The 17,087-nt window shown below is 38.3% G+C and overlaps 2 pseudogenes; one reads left to right on the forward strand and one right to left on the reverse strand.

Annotated features, from left to right (window-relative positions):
* Nucleotides 1-1,773: 1,773 nt before the first annotated feature.
* Nucleotides 1,774-1,892, reverse strand: LOC120612006 (uncharacterized; annotated as a pseudogene).
* Nucleotides 1,893-7,999: 6,107 nt separating this feature from the next.
* LOC120612070 (uncharacterized) lies at nt 8,000-8,118 on the forward strand (annotated as a pseudogene).
* The last annotated feature ends 8,969 nt before the right edge of the window (nt 8,119-17,087 follow it).

Genomic DNA, 17,087 nt, shown 5'->3' on the forward strand with positions numbered 1-17,087 from the left:
CTGAGTGGTTACCTGACTGGGAAGGAGAAAAATTCTGAAGCTTCCCTCAGCAGTGCTGACCCTCACACGGCTCTGCAGAGGCCTCCAGAAGAACTTGCCAGGTGGGGTGGAGGGAATAACTGCTTGGCCACACAGAGAAGTTGGGCCCTTGGCAGAGTTCCCAGCCCTCCTCACCCCCAAACCGCAGGTTCCCAGACCCCGAGCCCAGCCAGGAAGCAGCAGAGTTGTCAGATTCAAGGGATACCTGTGAATTTAGAAAATGTAGCTCCCAGGGGCACTCATAGCAGATAGGATAGAGGGCCCTCACCTCTTCTCAGACACTGTCTAGGCCTTCTTGATTCTGTGGCCTCTGGGGAGGAAAGCATCCCCAGTACTGACCGGGATTGATAGAGTCAGATTATTTTTTTAATAAATAAATGAGAAACAGCAACGTGATGTTCTAGTAATTTTGACAACTTATTATCAAGCGGATAATTAACTATGTCTATATCATTTTAATCTTTTTTACAATATGTACCCTTTAATTATCGGCAGTTTTAATAATATCTAATATTATTCAATATTAAATTTAAATTATATTCAAAAATATTAAATAATACTTCTGAAACTCATATTAACACAGGTATTTGAATTAAAAGATGAAGTCAGATTATTTCTGTCACCAGCATCAGATTTTACTTGTCCTAGAGAAAACAAATTGATGGAGATGTCTTTTAAAATGCATATTCCTCGGCTTCGTCCCAGATCCATTGAATCAGTCTCTGATGGTAGGGCTCTGGAATTTGCATTCTTACCAGCCTCTGCACAGAATTCTGGTACCTTCTGTGAAGCTTGGGAATCCTTGTGATATCTGCCCTCACGGTGAGTGGGAATGTTAGAATAAGCAGAGGGGGAGGGGTAAGAGCTAGGCCCCTGCCACCCACATGCTCCAGGGTACTTGGCAGGGGACAATGTAATTAAAAGCCTGCCTCCCTTTCTCTTAGACATGGAAATGGCTGTGTTCCCTTCTGGCCAAGACACCTGCCCCTAGACGCCGCTGAGGTGGTTCAGCAGCTAAGCAAACAAAGTGAAGGGAGGCAGTCTTAACTTAATAAGAAAGAAGGGTAGAAAGGAAATGGGAGGAAATGATAGGATTATCAAATCAAGGAAGTTAATGTTAACTAAGAATGATGTCACTCAAGGTTTCTTTAAGACATACTGAACTAAAGAAAAAAGAGAGTCTTCTTTGAAAGCAGGCAGCCCAAGAGCCTGGTCCAGAGAACATCTCTGTGGCTTAAGGGAAAGAATACATGACTGTAATGGAGACACCTTGGAGTTGAGCCCTGGCTCAGCCATTCATTTGCTGTTTCTCTGGGAGATCATCTCACTACTCTGTGCCTAGGGTTCCTCATTTATAAAGGGTGGGTCGTAATCCCTGCCCTTCCCCTTGACATTTGAAAGGGTGGACTGGTGGAGTCCACTATCTCAGAGAAAATTCTCACCGTGGACCACCATGTCCATACTTGTACTCTCAAGGAGTACAGCTCTGCCCTCAGGGTCCAGCCTCACAGTCTACTTCCCATTGCTTGACCACAGCATGTGCACAGCCACCATGACTTTGAACTTTCTCTTCTTTCAATCTGGATCAGTCTTTCTCTGCACCTACATGATGACTTGCAGTTATTTTCTTTTACTTTTCTTTTTTTTTTTTTTTTTTAGGCGAGGCAATCCTTGGTTGACCTCACAGATTGCAAGGACCTTGTCAGCTTACAATCCTTTATTTTTTAATTTTTTACGCTACAGCACCTGGTCTTCCTAGGAGGTCTCCCATCCAAGTACTAACTAGGCCCGACCCTGCTTAGCTTCTGAGATCCAATGGAATCGGGCTTGTTCAAGGTAGTATGGCCATAGACTTGCAGGTCTTTTACTCCTGGAGAAAAAAAAATTTTTCATCTTCACATGATACCTTCTCACCATTCATATCTCAGCTTAAGTATCATCTCTTCAGAGAGACCTTCCCAGGCTGCCGTAACCATTACTGCTCCTCCCCCACTGTCACCCCCAGACACTCCCCATTACATTATCCTCTTTTAACTTGGTCTTAGAATTTTCATTGTCTAAAATCATCTCATTCGTCCATTTGTTCACCAGTCTTTTGTCCAAGCCTTCACTGTCATGTGAGTTCCTGAAGGGCAGGAACTCTCTTTTCCCATGAACACATTCCTTGAGATATATTAGATGCCCATAAATATCCATAGAATGAATGAAGGAATTTACTTGTCCCTCTCTCGCATCTCAGTCCACCTCCTCCCTGTCCCTTGTCTCTTTCGGTCTTTTTATCTATGTCCTTCCCCCAGCTCCTACCTCTTCCTCTAGGCCTCTGACTCAGACTGTAACAGCTTCCGCTGAATGACACTGGAGAAGAAGGTTTTAGCCTTTCCATTTCTTCTGGAGGATGTAGGGTTGAAATCATCCAGCCTCAGCGGGAATCATTGAAATCAATCAACCTTTTTTTTTTAGCTAATGTTGCTAAAAATATAGCTCTGATGCATTATTATGTCCACATTTTTCTTTCTCATCTAAGATGGTCTTCTGGCCACTCAGTTCAGAAAGGAAACAAATGCGGAGGGGTGAAAGGAGAAAACTTCATCCTCCCACATTATCCCAAAGACATAGGTGGTGATAAGTGGGAGCCCAAAGTGAAAAGCCCTCCAAGGAACTGAAAAAGGAAAATAAGATTTCCTTCACACAGGCAAACAGGAAAGTAACCAATCTTGGATCAGGACTGCGAACTAGGGTAAACTTCAGGTGGAGGCGCCACCATATCTAAAGGAAGAAATCTCTCCCCTAACAGAGGGGTTGTTCTGTCCTGGAATTAGAGTAAATGTTTACTTAGCCTCATTACTTTCCAGGCACTTTGCTGAGAGATATCCTTGCATTACTTCCTGCAATCCTCCCAATAGTACTTTTCTTTGCTACCACTGGTCTTATCATCAAAAGTTCCCATGGGAATGGGAACCGTGTCTTTGGTGTCTCATAATTCTTTTGCTTAATATTTTGTCTAAACATCACAGCACAGAACACAATACTGGGAGGAACAACCAACACTGGTTTATTGATTAATTCCTCTAGGCCAGGGGTTTTCCTCCCTTCTGAAAAAGTCTCCTCCCTCAGCTTCTAATCTATGACAGCTACACTGCCTATTTCTTGCCCTTAACCTTAGATTCTCCTGTTCGCTCTGTGAGGAACATCTCTTTCACCTCTCTGTGACAGACATCGCTTATTCTCAAGCAATGTAGGTTGGTGGTTGGGCAAATGGACTTTTGAAAATAAGAGACCCATGCCTGAATTCAGATGTCGTGTGTCATTGGACAAGTTACTATTTTATGTCTGTTTCCTTTTAATCTAAGAATAGCTAATTCTAGAATTACTGTAAGTGTTATTGTAAAGAGTCGAAGTATAAAGAGCTAATTCTTAGAAAGAGTTAAGATATAACTAAAGACAAAGCACAATACCTGGAAGGGAAGTCAGGCTGGAGAGACTATTTGGGGAAGAAGATAGTAAGTGCTGACCAAGTGACAGCTGCTAATTTTTTTCTTTTTGTTTGTTTGGTTTTTCTTTTTTCTTTCTTTTTTTTTTTCTTTTTGGTTATAAACAAAAGAAATTGCATTTGGCTAGCTTAAGAAAATAAAGAAAAGAAAAAAAATTCATAAATATGCTGAGTACTAACTAGCTCAAAGGGCAATCAGAATGATCAGCCTCAAGAATGATGAGTCTATAGGGATCTCAGCTGTCGAAATTCATTGAAGAGCTTTATTCTGGGTATTACGCTGAGATGACTTAGCTCCACTCGCCTTCCATTCTGCTCCTGGCCTGAGTTCACTTAAAATTCAAATTCCAAGATAGGAAACCTGAGTCATGTCTTCTTGGGGCGGGGAGAAGAGTGGAGTAAGCATGGCGATTGATACTCACATATAGAATGGGGCATAGGTTGAAATCTGTATGTTTCCTATTGCTGCTGTAACCAATTGCTACATACTTAGTAGCTTAAAATTAACACGCATTCATTATTTTACATTTCTGAAGGTCAGAAGTCCAAAATCCATCTCAGTGGACTAAAATCAAGGCATCAGCAGCTGCATCCTGCCATCTGCTGACAGTCTTACATAACATAAGATAATCACCTTTGCCATATAAAGTAACCTGATCAATGACGTGATGGTTCATCATATTCATGGGTCCTGCCCACATTCAGAGGTAGGGGATTATATACACTATCTGCGTATCTGAAATGTACCTCTTAGTAAGATGAGCATAGACAGGTAAATAGATTGCAGTATACCACAGGAAGTATTCGTACAAAGAGGTGTCTGCATCCTTATGGACAATTATGAGTAAAAGTGTCTGCAAAAGGAGGAGAGGAAATGGGGTTCAGAAAGAAAGTGAATCTGAGCTGAGTGTTGATTGATTAAAATTGGTCGCTAATGCAAACTGCACGTGAAGACTAAGGGGGAACCAGATTCAGGTTTCTTGGTAAAAGACTAATGCTTTAATCAAACCACAGCTGAATTCCAAAAATGCCAGAAATTAAATCCAGGCAGAATTAATCATTTAATCAACCAGTCAGGGCACCTGACTTGCTTTGACAATTTCAGGGGGCTTAGACAATGCGGCTGGATCCCATTTCTAAAGCTTGGTGCATTTTGAAGTTCTTTTTATTTTAGGATTACTAGTGAATTTTCAGAATCTTTTTGCTAAAAAATGCCATAAAGAAGCAGACATATGTGGAGTTGCGGAGAGAAAGAAAGTCATAATATTGGTTAGGTAGTACGGTCGTTGAATTCGCCAACCAGCCAGTTGCCCTGGGCTTATTAGTCTCTTTTTAATCTTACACTGCAATATAGAGCTGCAGGACAGCGTGAAATGTGAAAAAGAAAAGAAGAGAGGGAGGGAGGGAAGATTATTAAAGCAAGCACAAAATTGAAAGGGAGAAAGTAGAAAGAAGTACATGAAGTTCCAGCTGGCTGGCACTGATTGATCACAGCTCCATTTGCTGTTAGAGTTGGGGGAGGGGGAGTCCTTATTCCCTCTACGTTTCTTTTTCATCAGTTTTAGGGTTGGCCAAGCCTAGAGTTAACCAAGCCCAAGAATTTAGAGTGTTCAAATTTTTCCATCTTTCAAAAATTTTAAATTCAAGTAGTACATGCACAAATTTTTCATTGAAAAAATCGAGTTTTACAGAGGGATTTGTAATGAAAGACAGCAGTCTCTGTCCCATATTCTCCCCACCCCTATTTTCAGTTGTTTGAGTAGTTCCTGCCCTACCTACAATGTATTTATGCCAGTCTTGCTTGTGTCTTAATTTAAGAGATCTCCTGACTTTCGGTATAAATGAAGATTTATCTCACCTTTACCATCATACCAATCTCCAACTTCCATAAAGTTTTATCGCTATTCATACGTCCTCTATTGATTATTTTTTATCACTCTCAGTGATACTCTACAACCTTTATTTCTTGTTACATGTCTATAAACAACAGTACCTCTTGACTTTCTCCCTTGCATTGAAAATATTTTAACAGGCATGTTGACAGGCGAAAATGGTTATGCAGGATGTTAATAGATGGGCCGTAAAAAAGGTGTTTCATATATAAATAAGTAGACATCCTGGGTTAAATAAGTAGAACAAGTTTCTCTATAATGGATAATCTCAGAAGCTTTGATGTGTAAATGTGTGCTGTGATGCTTCAAAAGGGCATGTGATGTGTAGCATTTCCCAAACATGTGATCATAGAAACTTTTTTTCCCACAGGACATCTACAGATATATTAGGAAAATGCTTGTAAAAAAGTAGAGGAGACAATCTCCTGTTTAGTGCGAGAGAAGGAGCACCTAAGTCTCCTATTTGCAAAATGAGAATGATGTGCTTGCACTGAGCTCTTGCTAATGCTGATGCTACATTAACTGCTGGCACACAGCATCCCATGAGCTCTGTACTAATACCAACTCCCCTTTACAAAGAGGGTGGCTGAGGTGTAGAAATGGTAGTTTGTCCAGTGGTCCACAGCTAGTTAAGTGGTGAGTCAGGATTCAAACTGCAGCTTTAGGTTTAGAATTCCCCAACTACACTATACTATCTCCTGCATCGACTGCCACCCTGCTAGAAATGAGAGCAGCACAAAATGACTTTAAAAGAGCTTCAGTATTTAAACTTGATTTGTTACCCTCGGATTGATTAGAGTTCTGATCACACACACATCTCTAGGTCCTTTTCACTGCCGAAGAAATGAATTTCAATTCAGCGAATATGAGAAATATTCATTTATTAAAAGCACGTTATGGGGTAGAAGATGGATCAAGCCTAAAATTGGCTAACCATGGAAAATAAGGTTACGTACCTCTGAGGGGGTGGGGGGTATGGGTTACAGCCAGGGAAGATGGAGAGCTGTAACTCCTGGGGAAGGAGAGGTCTGCGTTATATTTGGGGCCATGATGGGTACTTACAAAGGTGTTCTTAGGTGATTGGCAAGTGAGGTCATTTTGATTGACACTTGGCTTCTATATAACTCATTGCCTATATAACTCATTGCACATGTGCTTACCCACAAAAAGGTCTGTTATAACTAGATTCATGAACATCCAGGCATAAACCTAGTATTATAATGAAGCTTAAATTGAGGGTAAATTAGGGTAGTACTTCCAGATTTAGAAATAAAAGATAGGATTCCCAGTTACATCAGAATTTTAAAGAATGGCTAATACTTGTAGTATAAGTATTTCCCATGCAATGTTTAAGACATACTAAAACATTATCCATTGTTTATCTGTAATTTTTATCTGCTTTTTTATTTCGCAGCCTTACAAGTGAGAACAGAACTCAGAACAGAGGATTCAGTGAGAGAGGAGGCAGTGCAGGCTGAGGGATCAGGAAGCACTGTGAGAGCATACTCTGTCTCTGAGCTTCCTTGACCAGTGCATGTCAGTGGTATAAGGTGGATGCTGAGATACTGATTTCTCAGCCTTCTGCTTATCCGTAGAACGCTGGAGTAGCAAAAATGCAAGGCCTGGCACAGCGTTCTCTTTCAGGGGTCCTTGAAGGATAACCCAAGTGTGGTAAGGTTTAACAGCGGGCCCATGGTTCTCTCAGGTGGCATACAAAATAGCTCCATTTGGACCTCCATCGGCAGCCAGCTGCAAAGCACTCAGCTGCCCATCATGGTCAAGGGACCCATGGACCCGCTAGAGTTAATTTTCCAAATGCCCACAGAGGAGGGCTCACAGCCCAAGGTGTGACTTGTTGGGGTGACGGTGATTAGGAACACTTGGCAGGCACAGGCCCAGGCTTTGTAGCCCTAAACCTCTATTTCACAGATATCAGATTAGTGTTGCTTTGTGGATACGTGCTCTTTCTAGCTACCCAGCTAGCTTCCCGTGACTGCTTTACCACAGATGTTCTATAAATTGAAGCTTCGTTGTTATTTTCAAATATTTGACATGTGATAGTTTGCATTTGAACTCTGCATTGTTATAAAATAAAATTTAACATACCATTTGTCAATAAAAGAACAGGAAGCCTATTAAAGTCTTTAAATACAACTTTAACTCTTGTAAATGTTGAATGGTCATAAAAAATGGTTTCAAATTTTTTATCACTCTTGTGCAAAACTCTGTTTTCAATGGTGATGATGAGAATTTGAACAGAGCACATGAAAAAGACAATTAGGATTTGCTTGTAAACATTTCAACATAAAACTTAATAGAAAAAGCTATGTTGACTTCCACCTCCACTTGGGATGTAAAAGTCACAAAAGAACATTGCTCCCACCTTAACAACAACAAGAAGCCAGATAATCTACAAAATCATAATTTATTAAAGCCTGTAGGAGCATGCAGATTGTAAAGAAACCTAATGAATCAAAATCCCAAAAGTGCCAATGACCTCCTACGAAAGCTGCTTTCATCCTTGGCAGCACAGCAAATGGAAGAGGAAGCTGATTAAAATAATAATAAAATAAGCTGAGTCTACAGCCATGCTACCTTGAACAAGCCCAATCCGGTCTGATCTCGGAAACTAAGCAGAGTCAGGTCTGGTTAGTACATGGATGGGAGACCACCTAGGAAGACCAGGTGCTATAAGCATAAAAAATAAAAAAAATAAAGATCGTAAGTCGACAAGGTCCTTGCAATCTGTGAGGTCAACCAAGGGTTGCCTTGCTTAAAAAAATAATAATAATAATAAAAATAAGTGTAACCTTTAGTGCACTTTTAAGGGATTTAGAATCCCCAGGAGCTCTGACACAGGGTAGTCTGCATCTATCCACTGACTCTTTTTAACTGGCCTCCATTGAGTTCTCACAAGACAGCTTGGGGTAGGATTAATGCTGAGAGACCCTGAGGCACAGGTGTGCAGAGCCTGCTGCAATCTGACCAGAACTGAGGGAATCCTCAGCACTCAGCTGAGGCACTGATCATGAGGCAGCAATTCTCTACCCCTGGGGTAGGATCTGGAGAGCTAAGAAAAATGCTTCCTCTTTTTCCCCAGGCGCAGGTGGGCTGAGCCTGCTCAAGTCTTAAGGAGAAATGAGAGAAATTCCACAGACATTTATCAGCCTCACCTTACTAGATTAGGTCCTTCTCCTATTGGAGAAAGGTCTGGTAAACTGAGGAAGACACAAGGGCATAAGGCCTGCTGAAGTCCAAGGGCCCAACAGGGAAATTGAGAGAAACTCCCAAGCTTTTCACTAAGTACAACGCAGAGGCCATGGGCAGTTGAGAGAGGGAGAGCAGGCAGATACAGGCATGAGGCAAAGGCAAATGGGGCCTGCTGAAGTTGAAGTCAGGAAAAAAGAACTAACAAAATCCCCCCAGGCGCTCATATCCCAAGTCCTGCTAAAGGGAAGGTTCTGATTCATCCAACAGAGAATGTGAATCTTAAGGTAAACTGAATCTAACTAAAGCAACAAAACTTTCAGACTTAGACCAGCTACAGACTGGATTGTCTCAAACCTGCTCACTAATGGCCTGCCAGGCAAAAAAGGTGTACCCTTTTCTAGATATGATTATTATTTTCTTCAGACTTTACTATTCATTTATAGTTTATGAGGCCTGAATTCAGTCAAAATCAAATTACAAGACACATGGAAAAGTGAAAAAATAGCAAATAGAACCAGACCTATGAAATAGAATTGTTAGGATTATCAGACAGGCATTTTTAAATAATAATAATAATAATAATAATAATAATAAATGTACAAAATGATAGAGTGGGAAAAGTGAACAACATGTTTCAACAGATGGACAATTTCATAGCCAAATAGAAATGTTAGAAATGAAAATATATCAGAGATAAGGAATTCTTTCAATGAGTTTCTTAGCAGACTGACCATAGCTGAGGAAGGAATCAGTGAAATTGAGAACAATCAGATAATTTGTTTTTTAATTCTATTTGCATTCAAGATATCTGGTTGATATATATACATTTAAGTGTTCAAATAAACACATAATTTGAGTCCCAGGAGAAATATTTGAATGGCCTAGAATTTTTAAAAACATACGAAAGATATCAACTCAAGATTCAATAAGCTCAGCAAAACCAAAGAAGGATAAATATAAAGAAATATCAATAAACACACCCTTATACACATTGTAATCAAACCAAACAATGAGAAAATTTTAAAAGCTTTAAAATAAGACACATTACATAATAGGGAACAATAAAAGAAATTTCACCTCACTGGAAACAATGAAGACCAGAAGACAGTAGAATGATATCTTTAAAATGTAGAAAAGAAAAAAATATCAATCTAGAGTTCTAGATTTAGTGGAATTATTTTCCAAAAATAAAGGCGGGTAAAAATATTTTCGAAAAGACAAAAGTGAAACAAATTGTCTCAAAAGGCTCTCTACTATAAGGAATACTAAAAGAAATTATTTTACTTTACCAGATAGAGACTCAGTTCTTCGAGAAGGAATAAAGAAGACCAGAAATAGAAACATGTCAGTTAGTATAAGGGATAAAGAACATTAACACACAAACACACTCGCATTGTTATTATTTTGAAGTAAAAATAATAATGTAATACAAGGTTCTGACATATTTAGAAGTAAAATATATGACAAGAACATAAAGTATGAGAGAGTGGTAATTAAAATGTTATTTTAAGATTCTTAAATAGAAGTAGTAGAATAAGTTTTTTATTATAGATGTAACAAGCTGGAGATGCATATTGTAATCTCTAGATCAACCACTAAAAATAACATAGACATAACTAGTAATAATAACTAACAGAAAATAAAAATAAAAATAAATACTGAAAAATACTTAACACAAAAAGAGGCAGAAAAAGAGAAACAAATAAACAAAGAGCAGATGAAACAATATTAATGAAATATCACTACAGTAAATTAAAATCCACATTTATCGGTAATTGCATATGAGCTGAAGAGCCAGATTAAAAACTAAAGATTGCCAGACAGACTTTAAAAAATATATGTTTTGGACAATATAAATATAAATAGAAAGTTGAAAGTGAAAATAAAATGGAAAATGAAGAAGGATATAATGTGAAAATTCTAATCATTAAAAATTTATTATTACTATATTTTATAACAAAAGTAAATTTCAAGACTAAGAGTATTACCAATATAGAGAGACATTTCATAATGATAAAAGGTTTGTGTGGTCAAAGAAATACAACAATTTTAAATATGACAGAACTAAAGAAAAGTATAGATAGAGCCAGAATTACTATTGAAGAATTTAGCACCTATCTCTCAGCAGTTGATAGGACAACTAGAAAAAAAATTAACAAAAACATGGAAGACACAACGTGATTTAATCGACAGAGAGCACTACACCCAACGACAGAAAAGGATTGTGTACTCTTCAAGTTTATCAAGATAGACTATTTTCTGGGCTATTCAGCTATTAAAGAAGTCTAAAGAAATGTCAAAAGTCAAAATCACACAGAATATATTCTCTTGCTGCAACAGTATTAAATTAGAAGTCAGTAACAATATATATTCCAATAGAATTTTCTACAGTGATGAAAATGTTCTATATCTATACTGCCCAATAGCAATCACTATCCAAGTGTAATCACTGAGCACCTGAAATATGGCTTGAGTGATATAGCCATATTTTAAAATTCAGCTGAATTTTAATTTTAATTAATTTTAATTTAAATGTCCACATATGGCCAGTGGCTACCGTATTGGATAATACAGATGTATAAAATCTCCAAATATACATCACACACACACAAAGATTTCAGGTGAAATACAGAGCTTCTAGAATAAAACATAAGATACTTTCATGATGTTATACAATCAGAAGTGTAAAAAGGTATGATCACTTTAGAAAACTTGGAGCCTTGTAAAAAGCTAAACACACATCTACACTATTACCCAGCTACTTCACTCTAGGTATTTATATGTGTCTACAAAGAGCCTTGTGCAAGAATATTCGTAGCTTTATTCATAATAGTCAAAACCTAGAAACAACCCAGGTGTCCATCAGCGAGAGACTGGACAAGCAAACTATGATATGTTCAAGCAATGGAATATTACTCAGCAATGAAAAGTAACAAATTACTGAGGCATGCAACAAGCCAGAGGAATCTTTAAAAACATTATGTTTAATAAAAGGAGCTGGACACAAAAGAGCACATGCTGTATTATTCCATTTACATTATAGTTTAGAATGGACAAAACTTTCTACAGTGATAGATACACCAGATCAAGCGGCTGGCTGCTTTAGGGCCCAGACATTGACTGAGAGCAGGCACAAAAGAACTTTCTAAGGTAATAAAAATGTTCTATGACTTGATTTGGGGAGTATGTGTTCACTTGTCAAAAATGATCAAAAGCATACATTAAAATCTGTGTATTTCACTGGACATAAATTAAGTTTCAGTAAACATTTCTAATAAATTATGAAGCAGTCTTGTTTCTCATTTAAAAATTAAAATGCTTTTATTTGTAAGCGTAGTACAAACTCAACATTTACTATCTTCTACAATACGTGCATTTTATTTTTCTTATAATATTTTATATATGCATACATAATTTTTTTCACCAAGCTTTATCTAAATACTCCAGAATAGTCCACTGTTTTTTTCAGTGTGCCATGCAAATGATACACTTTTCCATGTGTGCAACAATATGAAAGTTCTGGGAAGCACTGCTCTACCTGGAATTGAAGCCAGAGGTGGTACTGGGGAGAAAGACATGTTTGAGAAGCAGGAGACACAAAACTGTGAAGGGACGCCTATGTCATAGGGTTGTTGTAAGGACTAACATGACATAGAGTCCGTGAAAGTCAAATGAGATCATGTGTCTAATGTTCTTAGCATGATTCCTGGTTCCAGAGCAGGTGCTCAATAAATATTATTTCCTCTCTCGTCTTGGACACTATTGTTTTGGGAAGGTGTGGTTTTTCTTTCCTTATATAGAAAGCTACAGGTTATATTTGGGGAAATGGTTTTTTTTCATACCTTTATTTCCTATAAAAGAAGGTTGAAATAGTCAATGTACCCAGTTTGGGCTGCTCTTCAGAAATAAGCTAACTTATGAAAAAGAATATTTTGAGTCTTCATACTTATGACCTTAAACTCTATGCAAGCAAGGAATTCATAATTCATTAATTGATCTTTGTGCAATCATGTGAGTTGTGAAAGGATAGTATTCCTACAAAACCACTTTGTCATAATTAAGATGACAGTAGGGAGCTTTTCAGAAATATAAAAAAACTTTTTTTCTAGACAATAGCCAAGTAATTTAACATACCGAAGTTAGAAATTCATTTATTTATTGAGATACCAAATGTTGAAGAAGAATTTTATTTGTTTGTTTCTTTAATCCTTATTACTTAATATCTCAAATTAATTTAGTATGTCACTATTTGATGAAAATGCTTTCCAAGGGAGTTTTAAGCCAGTAAAATCTAAATAAAGAGTTACTTTTTAAATGGTACTACTGTTTTAGACTTCGGATAGTTATCAAAACATTCCCTGGGGTGTTATTTCATGCTTTGAACAGGAGGCCTGGAAAGCTAGGTTTCTTTTGGGCTGTGACATATTCTGTGTCTCCAACATTTAACTTTTAAATTATTTTTCAATTTTTGAGCATATTTATAGAATATCCACAATACGTCATGTCACATACACATTTCTGCATTTAATTTTCACAGCCCTTCTCCTGTTTTACAGACTGTGGAGTCAGAGAGCAACATAGGGTGGTCAATTTACTTACCCAGGATCCACACCTGATAGAAAACTGAGCTAGGATTTCAGTGTCATGCCCTGCCTAATTCTCCATGGTTTCCAACATCCCACCCTGCTCCTGTTCACCCCATTCTCCACGAGGAAATCTGAAGAAGAGAGGTCACCATGATGGCGAGACACCTCAGCCTTCAAGAGCACATGACAGGCAGAGTAATGTGACCACGGGCACCCAGCTGGCAAATGCTCCAATCAGGAGTCTCCTGGGTGGTCTCTGCCCACCCCCACAACAGGGTTTTTGTGATGTTTTGGTTTCTCCCACCTGTGTGCACTTAAAAGAACTTCTGTTCTAGAATCTTTGCTCTCCACCCCGCATGCCACCCTTGCACCACCGCCTCCCCAGACACCAGCTTCAGACAACCACATGTTTCTCTGCCTGCCAAGGAATGTGTGGAGGAGAATTGGCCACATGGGTGTAAGCATAAGCAGTCCCTAACCACCCTGGTATGATTCAAGCAGCACAAAAGGCACGCTTGAGAAAAGACATCACACTCAACAGTCTGTTGCAAAGCTGTGAAACGCCCACCATTTTATCCCCCACTCAAAGGCTTTCTGGAACCATCTCTATTTTAACTAGTTTAAATCATTTTTCTTAGCAAAGTCTAATGTCTCAGCTAACTCAGGAATTGGTGAACTTGGTTACCATGACTCCTGAGGAAGGCAAGAGACCAACAGATTTTGCTTTTCTTTCTTAGAGCTGACATTTTGACCGTCTATGCATGTCCCAGGTGAATCTCACATCTTTCCTAAACTGTAGCTTTCGTTTGCCCCTAATATTAGTTTTACAAAATGGAAAATGGGGATTTGGAAGCAACTCCTCACATAGAACAATACTATTGACATTAGGACTACTGCTCTGTACTTTTTAACAGAATGCTGTTTACCTACAATTATCTGAGACAGTTATAGAAGCCTCTAGGACATACTTGACTTTGGCGTTACCATTTATTGTCAGGCACTTTACATACATTTCTCTAATGATTACGCTATAATATAGATATTATTTTCCCATGTGACCAATAAGGAGACGAAAACTCAAAGAGGTTAAATAATAATGAAATCAACAATAAAGGGAGAGTTAACATTCAGTAAGCACCTTCTAGGTAACCAGTACTGTACAATATACTGTGTATATACTTTATAAACAGTATCGCTTAATTTCCTCTTCTCAACAGTCCAACAAGATTGATATTACTATATTATCCTCATTTCACAGATGGAAAAGAGATATCAGAGAGGAAAAGTAACTTGCCCAAGGTTACATAATTGGTGAGTGGCAAAGCTAAAACTCGAACACGTGTCAGATTGACACCAAAGTCCACATTCAACCATTCCACTCGGCAGGCTGTGCTCTCTGGAGTTTGAATTTCAGGCCAAATCTGTCTAACTCCAAAGCAGATACATTTTCCACTGCCATGTTTCCTAGCAAGAAATGCCAGTCACAGCGAGTCACTCACACGGATGGTTTGAACAACTCGACTAATTCTGTCCAGCCTGTAATAACCCCATCTGGACAATACCCTAAAATGTTGAGAGTACACGCTTGCAGCTTGTCAGACACATTTCTATTTTATTTATTTATTTGTTTGTTTGTTTGTTTTTAGGTGAGGCAACCCTTGGTTGAGCTCATAGATTTCAAGGACCTTGTCAGCTTATGATCCCTTATGTTTTTATTTATTTTTTATGCCTACGGCACCTGGTCTTCCTAGGTGATCTCCCATCCAAGTAATAACCAGGCCCGACCCTGCTTAGTTTCCGAGATCAGACAGGATCAGTGTCAGACACATTTCTACACTGCTTCTTATGGGCTGAGTGACCTTGTAGATGTTACTCAACAAACCTCTCTGAGCCTCCACTCCTGATTCCTTAAATGGAAAAATGAGAGTAGCCACCTAGGAAGATTGTCGTAAGATTTAGATAAGAAAATGTTGGAAAAGTCTTGCTTTTGATAAATGATTATAAACAATAGCTATTATTATAAAACATTACATATACAATAAAGATATGATATACCAAAAGGCATATTGAGGAATAAAATATCAATAATGTTTTCAAACATAAATTTCCCATTACCTAACCAGGTGGCTGACCTTGGATAAGTTACATAAGGTCTCTAGACCTCAGATTATTCATGGAAAAGATAAAAACAAAGGACTAGATAATTTTTAAGTCACTTTCAAATACTAATATTTGATACTTCTATGAACATAAATGAATTGCTTTGTAATTTACAAATTACTATAAAATGCACTGTGTTATTACTACTGTGATCACCTTCTTTATCATGGAGTTGGGAAACGGAAGGATGGAACCTACCAACAGGCACTGACTAACTTCTTTATGTATATTATTCCATTTCTTTCTCACATTCCTCCTAAGGCAGCGGTCACCAACCTTTTTTACACCAGGGACCGGTGCTCCTATGAGAATCTAATGCCTGATGATCTAGGTGGAACTGAGGCCGTGATGCTAGTACTGGCGAGCAGCTGCAAATACAGATGAAGCTTTACTCACTGGCCCGCCGCTCATCTCCTGCTATGTGACGGTCTGGTTCCTAACAGGCCACAGACCCGTACCAGTCTGTGGCCTGGGAGCTGGGGACTCCTATACTAAGGGGCTGATATTTTAAAACAAATATAACTAAGAAATCTGAAGTTCAGAGGATGAAAATGTCTTGCCTAAGTTTGGACAGTTAGACAAGAGGAGGTAGCTTTCAAATTCACATCTGTCTGTCTAAACCCATATTCAGCCTTGGAAATAGCCTCTGAAGATTCACCAAGTTCATCAGAGACTTCAGGAAACAAGGGGAAGTATATGTGTGTACCTTAACAGGTGCCTCACCATGAGTAAGGATTTTCACACCTCGTACCTTTCCATTTTCTCAGCCACAGGGGCCAAGGAAACCACTGTGGAAGGAAAAAGACACAGAAATTATGAGGCACCTCTACCTACAACTGGGTAACCAAAATGTGGACCCCAAACTCCAGCAAGTAAGATCACCCATAAATATTCTTGGAAAGAATTTGCTATTTCCCCCCAAAAGCAGGGACATTGTCAATTAGGGAAAATATTTTTAAAGTTAATTTATAATTTATACTGCTTCGGTTTTTAATTTTATTTGAGGGATGCCATAGTTTTTAAATGTATAATTTTAATAATATATGGAGGTGAGACACTTTACAGTGTCTTTAAAAAAATAGATTCTATTCTTTAAATCAGTTTTAGGTTCACAACAAAATTGAGCAAAAGGTACACAGAGTTCCCACACATGCACAGACTTGTCCATTATCAAAATTAAGTATCAGCAAAGTAAGCCAGACAGAAAAAGTTGAAAACAACATGATATCATTTATATGTGAGATATAAACCTATAAGCAACAAACGAACAGGACAAAGAAACAGACTCATGGACGTGGACAATAGACTAGTGGTTACCAGAGGAGAAGGGGGTGGGGAGAGGAGGGAGATAGATGGGGTAAAAGGGGTCAAATATGTGATGACATTAAAGAATTAAAAATAAAAATAAATAAAAAATTAAAAAATTAAGGATCAATCTTGGTGTTGCTCATTCTGTGGGTTTGGACAAAAATAGAAGAACATGTATACACCATTATAGTATCATGTAGTATGATTTCACTACTCTAATGATCCTCCATGTTCCACCTGTTCATCCCTCCCTCTACCCCTCAAACCCCTGGCAGCCACTGATCTTTTTACTGTCTCCATAGTTTTGCCTTTTGCAGAATGTCATATAGTGGGAATCATATATTTTGTCTCCCTTACAGACTGGCTTCCTTAGTTTAGCAATATACATTTAAGGCCCCTCAA

The sequence above is a fragment of the Pteropus medius genome, unplaced genomic scaffold (genome assembly GCF_902729225.1).
Source record: "Pteropus medius unplaced genomic scaffold, Ma_sr-lr_union100, whole genome shotgun sequence".
Lineage (NCBI taxonomy): Eukaryota > Metazoa > Chordata > Mammalia > Chiroptera > Pteropodidae > Pteropus > Pteropus medius.